Below are 9939 nucleotides of genomic sequence, written 5' to 3' on the forward strand. Positions count from 1 at the left end.
TCACCTACCCGAAACATTCCCCAATTATTTGTGATCAAAGAGCCATAGTCAGACATTACTAGCAGAACCATACACAATTAAGCCACACAAATATGTACACTCTGGCGTGCAGCCTCACACGCTCTGTATTATAAAAATAATGAATCAGAACACATGATTCTTCATGAGAACATAATACTTCTTTTCTAACGTGACAAAGAGAAACTGTGTTGGTGTAAGTAATGTAATGTGATGTATGGAGTCATATTATATAAAGACTGTGTTAATATCAGGAGGCAGCTGTGTGTTGTTGCTTGTACTTAGCAGACAGACTCTTTGTTTCTGCACCATTAGCCTCCATTAGTGGCCTGCAGTCACCAGCACATCGGGAACCTCCGCGGGGGGCTTCACACAGCAAAACTTTTCAAAAGGTCTTGAATCTGATTCTAAATTGTTTAGCTTGTGAAAGCACAGGTGGCCATTGTCGAGGGCATCCGTCATGTCTGCCAAAATCAAGCAAAACATGTCGGCATCGCGTCGCCGTGAGCTGCAAAGTAGATGTTTTGGTTTGTGTTGTAATTTTCTTTTCAGCGACAAATCAATAGCACGCGCCTTGTTGTTGACGGAAGCCACCGAAGCGAGCTCCTCGGACTAATGGAGCCACAACTTGCCATCTGTTGCTAGTGGGACTCATCTCTAACAAAATAAACAACACATTCTGGATCTCATTTTATTACTTTTAGCTCTGAATGTGTATAGGTGTAATGACATCGTAGCTAATTTGACTATTTTAGCTTTTGGAATCATATTTGGTAACGCAATGAGGCTTTTCAACGAAACAGAATAACAAATAAAAAAAAAAACATTCCCATCATATCCCCCCCCCCCCAAAAAAATTTTTGTGTCCCCAAAACATCCTGATGACACGCCCAAAACCTTCTTTGCATTCCCAAAATGTAGCCATCACATTCCAATCAGATACCAAAAACCTTTCCATCAAATGCTCAAAATGCGCCCAAAACGTATCCATCACATGTCCAAAACATTATTTATAAACCCATAACCCCTAAAAAGATATCACGTCTAAAACATATGCTTTATGTTCAAAACACCCCATCCATCACCTGACCGAAACAAAGAATGCACAAACCATCCATTAGATGCCCAAAGGATATCCATCTCATTTCCATGACATGCCAAGCACATTCCCATCCAGTTTCAAAACATACTCTTCACATGCACGAACCACACACCCAAAAACTTTCCATCAAATGGCCAAAATGTGCCCCAAACATCCCCATAGAATGCCCAAAACATATCCATCAGATATCCAAAACACTCGCTCCGAATGCTCAAAATGAACCCATCACATGCCCAAAACACCACCATTACATTTCCACCCCATTCTACAAACATGTCCATTAGATGCCCAAACCGTCCCATCAGATGCCCAAAACATTGAATCAGAGCTTGTGTTGAGTCTCGGTTAATTACCCTCCCATACTTCACGAGCAGGCCTAATTTGACAGTGCTCTGTTGTAAACATGTGATGAATCAGCACTGAACATAATCTGTCACCGATGTGCTAGTGGGCCGGTTTCATGGTCAATTAATTTGGCTTCATAAAAAGCCATTTCCTGTGGGTTTAAAGGAAGGATGGCGGAGAAGGAAGGGAGTCAGAGGGGGTGGAGGTATTGCTCTAATGGGATCAGCCGCTGCACAGAGTCGCTCCGGATACTTCAATCCGGCTTGTTAATGTGATTTTTCCAAGTCTGGCCTCTTCGGGAGTCGCCCCAAACAAGCCCCTTTGCCGTGAAGCACCTGCATCACTTTTCATTTGGGAACAATCCACCGCCCACACTTGACCTCCCCAATTGGGGACAAGTGCTCGAGTAAATACGCTAATCAGGTTCCTCAGCTCATTGAAGAGACTGAGAAGTCAATCGTTATCTGCTGTCTGCTCCAATTAAAGTCTTAGCGATGTCCTCCAAATGTTGTGTCAGCCATTAATCAGCCTGGACGTCTCATCAGTGGCAAATCCCGCATGGGATCAAGTCACTTTTTCCAGCACCTTGACCCCTACAACCAACTTTGACAGGATCTTAGGGATCTGATTGCAAACCTTAATAGTCCAGCAATACCAAACACTTTGCACATGCCCAAACATGCCTGTCACGTGTCTACCACATGCCCAAATCGTATCTGTCACTTTTCCAAAACATTCCCATTAGATGGCAAAAACATTCCTGAATAATTTCCACCATATGTCTGTCTCATGCCCAAAACTTAACCATCAAATGAGCAAAATGTGCTCCTCAGATGGACAAAACATGCCTGTGTACATGGCATGCCCATCACATGACCAAACCCTTTTTTATCAGATTCCCAAAGCTATCCCATCAGATGCCCCAAAACATTCCCAATCACATCTGTCACATGCCCAAAACCTTTCCAATGAATGCCCGTATCATGTACATCATCAGATGGCCAGACATTCTCAACTGTATGTCACATGCCAAAAATTTTCCGATTGATTGCCCAAAACACGTACGTGAATTTGCCAAAAGAAACCCTTCCTATCGCGTGCCATAAAATTTTGATCACATGCTGATTAGATATGTCACATGCACAAAACCTTTCCATCAAATGTCCACTGATGCACCAACCATCAAATGGCCAAATGTTATACGCCCATCACTCTCTGTCACATACCCACAAACCCACACATCAAATTCCCCAACACGCACATCAGGTGCCCCAAAACGTTCCCAATCACGTCCCATTGTCCAAAATCTTCACTTTGAATGCCCCCAAATTTCTCATGATATGTCCGTCACATGCATGGCCATTATATGTTCACCACATGTCCATCACATGTCCGTCAGGTGCCCATAAGTTTCTACCATTCCCATTTAATGCTAAAAAAAATTAATGGTCGTATTACCGCCTCATGCCCAAAACGTTCCATCGAATACTCAATACATTCCCATCACATGCCCAAAACATTCCAGTCAAGTGCCCAAAACATGTCCATCATAATTTTACCCCATTTGACTTTGGGCAAGAGGCGGGATAAACTGTGGTACAGTTGGTTTGCTCCAATTCCAAATCGTATTTCTGCGATGCTAACTTCAACAGCGTCTCAATTGACAGACTACTCTCGCCTCCCACCCATCAAAGTGCAGCGCGCGAGCGAAAGTTTAGAAAGCGGCGCGGGGGCCTGCAGACACATTTTTCAGGAGGGTGGTGCCTACTGGGTAATCGGATCAAGGCCTCCGTAAGTCTCCCAGAAGAGTCGATCCTGACTCGTTTGTGCCTTCAAAGAGAAACTTTTGTGACGGCTGCTCAGGAGGAAAAGAAAGAGGGCGAAAGAGCAAAGAGCTCGCTAACTCAATTTTCCTTGGAGACGCTTTAAGAGCGCGAGTGAAGCCTGGTGAAGCCTGTTTCATTTGTCAGGGGACCAAATAAACTCCTTTTGACACTGAGACTCCAGCGTGTAGAAGAAAGCAGAATGGGAATAGCTGTCCACTGCAGTGCCTGACGCCCAACGACTGACCAGTGGGCGGCATTGCATGGGATGGCACAATAGCGTCCACTGTCCTGACAGATGGGCAACTTTGATGTCAAGCATATACAGTAGATATAAAAAGTCTACACACCCATGCTCAAATGGCCGATTTGGTGGCATAAAACCCTTAATTGTAAAAAGAACAAAACAAAAAAAAGAATGATTTCAAACTGTTCATAATTCCTCCCACCATGCTATTCCAAACTGCCACCACCATGCTTCACTATAGGTATGGTGTTCTTTTGATGATAAGCAGCATTGTGTTTGTGCCAAAGGTACCTTTTGGAATTACTATAAACCTTGACTTCATCAAACCGTACCAAATTTTCCCACGTGTATTTGGGAGATTTTGTTATGGCCCAGTCGTCATGCTTTACGGCTGTTTTTCTTCATCTGGAATTAGTGCCTTAAACAAGGTGGAAGAAATTATGAACCGTTTGAAATAGTAGTCAGCGATAGCACAGAACATTCAAGCTTCTTTTGGAAAGCAAAGAAAATGTCAGTATGAACCGACTAGAACAGGTGAAATTTATTTGGGCTTAATCAGATAAACTTTAAATGGTGGCAGGTGTGTGCTGATTTGTTTTACGTGAGTTTGAATATGATTAAGTCAGAATTTAGCCACTTCGCAACTTCCTTCTCAAAACGATTTAAAGAAAATAAATTATATTGGGTTGTAGTTCACGTTAATGGTGTAAAAGGTTTAGAAATATGGTCCCCTTTTCAAAAAAAAAAAAAAAGAAAAAAAAGGCATTTGAGCAGGGCTGTGTAGACTTTTTATACCCGCTGAAGAAGTACAGTGAGTGAGATTTTCTTTTTTTTTTTTTTTTTTGCAATATATTTAACAGTATGCACTGCAAACTAAACGGTCTGAGCCAACACACAGCAGCCAGGGAGATCTCCCAACACGACCCCGCAAGACATCCGTGTGAACCCGCCGCTGGAAGTGCAAACATCGTAATGCCACCGTGGCCTATTTCGAGCCAGGAAGCGAGTGTCACGCGGGCCGGGGATCAAACAAACATGGAAGCACCAATGACCACCCAGACGCAGTCGGTCACCTAGTGACAGCGGTGAGGCCGTTTATGCGCCGGCCAGCGTTAGCACGTCATTAAAATGGTTCATTTTAAACTCGGGGAAGTGGACGTACGCCTGCCGGTGAGCTCATCGGAATCGGCTCGCGAGGTACGTAAGGCCGCCGCGCGGGGCGGCCATGTTTGACGAGCCGAGATCTCCATCATGTGAGGGCCTCCGCTTAACGCCTGCCCTCGAGGTGGACTTAACCATTACGTGCTTGAATGATAAAAAACCTCCTTCAGGGTTTTTCCCCCCCCACACACATTTTGCAAGGAGTGTTGACATTTTCTCACATTACGTCAACTAGGCACATCAGTAGACAGCTATTTAGGAATGAAATATGTGACACTAAAATTAAAAACTAAAACCTTTAGGCAGCACTCCACTGTAGTGACTGATGTTCACCTTTGACATGAAAAAGACATCTTTACACTGTGCCATATCCACCGTCCACGATAGTTAAAAGTGAGGTATTGTTTTAAAAATAGCATCAGCGTGATATGCGCATGTCACGCAGGCTAAAATTAACACCACTCACCTCCGTGGCCTTTTTGCGCGCTACACGCCTCTACAATGTGATCAGTTGTCGCCATGCCTGCGAGACGACACGGCCGAATGCCGGCACTGCTGACACGGGGCGCGCTCGGGCCGCTCGGCACCTGAGCGCGCGGGGCCTCGTAATTAAAAGCGTTCCATTGTCGTGCGGCGGCCGCGCTGTTCCCATGCGAGCCGAGCAGAGATCAGGTGACGGCAGGCCGGGACCGGAGCGGAGAGGTGGCCCGGAGCCCGAGAGAGGGTGACGAGGAGGCGGGAGCCGGGGAGGAGGGGAAGGGGTGACCTCGAGGCCGGGCCTCGTTCGCCAGCTGCCGCCTGAAACGGGACACCCGAGCCCCCTTCTGCGCACTCGTCCACCTGTGTCGCTTACCTGACACGCACCTTGCGGGAAATACAACCTGAGGGGTCAAACGTGCGCCATCGCATCATTTACATTGACAGTCAGAAAAACACAGTATTTGCTAGGGCCTTTCAACCGCTGTCCACAGTAGTAACCGATGCAAAACTCACGTATATAAAAAATATATTTTTGAATAGCTGTCCACTGCAGTGACGGATGCTCCACTTTGACATTCACGACTCATGTATATAGACAAAACAGCTGATTTTCTGGACTCTCATCCAAAACTTGCGTTCGCTATTCGTGTTTACGTTAACGAGCCAGTACCAAACGCACTCGATGCTTATTGTACTTTTCTGGAAAAACGCTTCATAGTCTAACATATGGAAAATCCAATTTGATCAAAATGGTAAATGGAGTGCACTTAAGTTTACCCACACCATATGGCGTCTAAAGCTTGTGCACCGCCCACGGACATACACCATACTGAGACATGAATGTTTCCGCCCAAACTTTCCTCTCTGACAATAAGTTACAATCCGTTCTGACTCAAATCCGAACATTCTGATTCTGCATTCGTTTTTAACGGCCAATTTGCATCTCAAGTGGCACCACCGCTGATTCGTGCACAGCCCTACAGTCCATCAAAGTGACCGATGTGCAACTTTTACATCAAAATTAAACCGATAAGACAACAGGAAGTAGGGTGAAGTCATTGGGCGAAAACATCAATCAAGAAATCTGATTGGTCTGTGCAAACAGATGCCCCAGGGAGGTCCCTTCCATCGTTGTGGTGATGAATAATTACGTGTTGAGTTTTTTGCATTTGAGTTAATTATTAACAAGCACCTTTTGGCCCTTTTGAGCTACTTTCTGTGTGTTTGGAAAAGTTGTGTGTGCGTTTGTGTGTGTGTGTGCTGTGAGTGTAATGAGCGGGAGGTAAACATGTCCCGCCTGTCATTTATTCATGAGGCGCACACACACGGTGCAGTGAATGGGAACAAGTTGCTGATGTTTTATTTAAGGTGATTTGTTTCACCGGCTAATTTATTTCTTCTTTCCGCCTGCACTTTATCAGCGGACAAATGTTTACAACCTTCACTGCGATAAACAAGGATGCAGTTTGTTTTTCCGACACGCAAAATTCATTTTGGAAAACTTATTACAAATAGAACACTCTACAAAAGACTCTGTGGTACTGATCTTTTTGGGGGATTTTGGTATTGATTTTTGGCGCTCTGTCTAGCATAGATCTTTGTTATTGCATTTAGTCTTAGTCTTTTGCATTGGTCTTTAAGAGGTTTTTTTTTGTCATTATCAAATTTGTTATTGGCCTTTGATCACTGGATTGATCTTTGATTGTTGTGAGTATTCGTCTTTGATGTATTTGTCTTTGTTATTGTATAGGTCATTGATGTTGCCTATGGTATTTTTGTACAAATTGTTCAAGTACTTGGTCATTGATGTTGTCTTTGGTATTGTCTTTGTCAGTTTTTCGATTAGTTTTTGAAATTGTCTTTAGTATTTGTCTTTGATGTTGACTTTGGTATTGGCCATAGGTTTTTCTGAGGTCTTTGAAGATTAGTAAAGCTGTTCGATGTTGTTTTTTGTATTTATCTTGGTTTTATTTGCCCTTGGTCTTTTATATTTTATAGTATTGGTCATTGATGCCACCTTTCCAATGCTGTTCCTTACATTTCACTACAGCACTGCAGCACTGTCACTTAGAGTATTTTTTCCTCTGTACTATGTACAGGCCAAAATGAGTGTTCCTCATATTTTTTATGTAGATGTAGGTTGGTGTGTATACACATGTGTATATACACATGTTACTGCGTATATCTACATAGGTTTGATTCTAAATGTTTGCCGTCAATGTTATACATTAATGGCCACATTATGCCGCCGCCCCTGTGTGACCTATATCTTTGCTACTGTAACAACGAAAATTTCCCCACTGTGGGATCAATAAAGGCATTCTTATCTTATCTTATCTTATCTTATCTTTCATCATTTTTATAGGTCTTTTATTGATCTTCAGCATTGGTCTTGTATTGTCTTCTCTTGTCTGTATTGGTCTTTGATAGTTTGTATAGGACTTCGATACCATCTTTGTTGTCTATGGTAGTGATCGTTGATATTTATTAATGTTGTCTTTGGTATGAATCATTGATATTGCGATGATATTTGATGGTATATTGGGCTTTGACCATTTGTATAGTTATTTTAGCATTTGTATCTATACCTTCTTTGTATTCGTGGACATGTTTCAAGGGGTCGGAGCCAACTGAGGGATGGCGTGCCGCCGCAGTCAAAGGCGTCACATCAAAGTCACTCCAGTTGGTGAAACTGGCCGCCTGTTTGTTTGCGATGGAAAAAAAAAAGCAGCTTTTTCGCCAGCGATTTCAAAAATAAAATGGCTGCTCTTTGAAGTGTCACTTGTTGCAATTGACAGAACGCTTTCCAGACACGTCTTCATGCATCGCAGATGCGGTGTACCTGCTGCCTCTCAGCGAGGCCTTGATTGAGCCTGACGCTCCGGTTAACACGCATTCATGTTCGCCTCACATTTTCCCCGCACGCTGACAAATGCCGAGCGACACGAGTCAAACTCCCCATGGGCTCTGAACGCCCCGTCCTGGAACCTCTGAGTCACACGGCGGCGAGACCTTCGCACGCCGTTTGGAGGGAGTTCCCACAACTCACAGAATTTTTTCTGTGGGACGTTTGTCACAATATTAGGTACAGCTGCACCACATACAGCTACTGGATCAAAAAACAAAAGATTTTAATTAATTGACTATTGTTATTGTGGTTGTAGCATATTTTGAGCCTTTCGTGTCACTAAATAAGACATAACTATGAGAAACAGCTGTTCGTGTGATGCAGTGCACTTGTACACCCACACCACAAATAACAAGCATTGCTGTTCAAAGAGAAACACAGGGTAGGAGAAGATTGCGTTGTATGCACCCTCACATTTTGGGGATATTTTTGCCTGTGGCATTCCAGAGCTTGCAAGATCAATACCAAAAAGACTGATTTTCAAGACCACTATCAGTGACCAATGCCCAAGACCAAATACTAATGATCAAAAACCAATACTAAAGACTATACAAAAAGCAATATCAAATGACTACTTGAAGACCAACAGCAAAGTACATTATCGAAAAAAAAAACCAAAACCCAGAGAACTAACACCAAACAGTTACCCTGGAAGAAATGATTTTTGATGTTGGGGAAATTGGGGGAAATTGCTTTGGAATCTGAAGACTATTTTACATACAGTGTATTCATACTCTACAAATAGCATAGATTCCTGAGAACAGAAGAAAAAGGCTGTTCTATCTGCTTCTTTCTTTTGGCTGACAAGTTTCGTGACGGCGGATTGGGAAAAGGCCGGTTTTCAGTTCCCGGATTACTATTGCCACGGTAAATACATTTTTTTTTTCCCCCGCAAGCAATATAGTTTGACTAAAGGAAGTGCCAGGGTGGGCGTTGTCAAGTGTTTCCTCACGGGAATATCTGATTTATTTGTTTCTAATTAGGATTACTTGGCATCAAACCATCACTCTGAGTGTGCTAGGTGGTTAGGGTTTGGGGGGTAAGGGGGTGGGAGGGGACACCCCACTCGGCTGTTTTGATTAGCTTGGTGTTAGCGTGGAGCGTGCCTGCTGGAGATATTTGCTCAGACTCGGCCAGTTGGGGATTACGAGAGAAAACACACTTGCGATCCGCGCTGTGTCTGAGTCTTTAGACATGCGTGTGGTCACAAAGAAGGCCCGCATTCCTGGTCTATGAACGCCTCCCCAACCAGATCCCCCGACCCCCCAAACCCGCCCCCCACCGCCCCACCCCACGCTCACGTCAGCATCATCAGACGAGGGGCTAATGTTAGGGGGCCGTGGTAGCCCACCCGTCTTGTGCACAAAGATCCAGCTCAGTGTTTTGCGTGTGTGGAGATGAACAAGGGGGATTTTGATGGCTTATAGTTAAAGAGGGGGTCCGGGAGGGGGTTAATTGAGCACAGGTGACCCTACACAGGTGCTCAGCTATATGTGTGTGTGCGTGTGTGTGCGATGGCATGAGCCAAGAAAACAGATTGTTGAGATTCGTCAGGCTAAACAAAGACTTTGCAGAGCTCCATTTGACTGCTGGTCTGCACTCACGGTTATGTGTTTGTTTCTGTTAATCCCAGAAGAGATTACAATTTTTTTTCCTACTGGTGGATGCATGTGTATGGTTATACTAAAGACCAATTCCCCAAACAATACCATAGACAACAATATCAACAAGACCAATGAACAGGAAACCGGCATTAAAGACAATAATAAACACCAATACCAAAAACTAATTCCAAAAACAAGACCAAAGACCATTACTTAAGGCCAAAAAAAGAATGATTGATGATGCCAAAGAC

The 9939-nt window shown here is 43.8% G+C and overlaps 1 long non-coding RNA gene across 1 annotated transcript in view; it reads left to right on the forward strand.

Moving 5' to 3' along the window:
- The window catches only part of LOC147129212 (uncharacterized), a 52151-nt gene that overhangs the window by 19068 nt on the left and 23144 nt on the right, over nucleotides 1–9939 (forward strand). The gene's annotated exons all lie outside the window — the stretch shown is intronic.

Source organism: Filicampus tigris, chromosome 19 (assembly GCF_054856515.1).
Source record: "Filicampus tigris isolate MCC_2025a chromosome 19, RoL_Ftig_1.0, whole genome shotgun sequence".
Lineage (NCBI taxonomy): Eukaryota > Metazoa > Chordata > Actinopteri > Syngnathiformes > Syngnathidae > Filicampus > Filicampus tigris.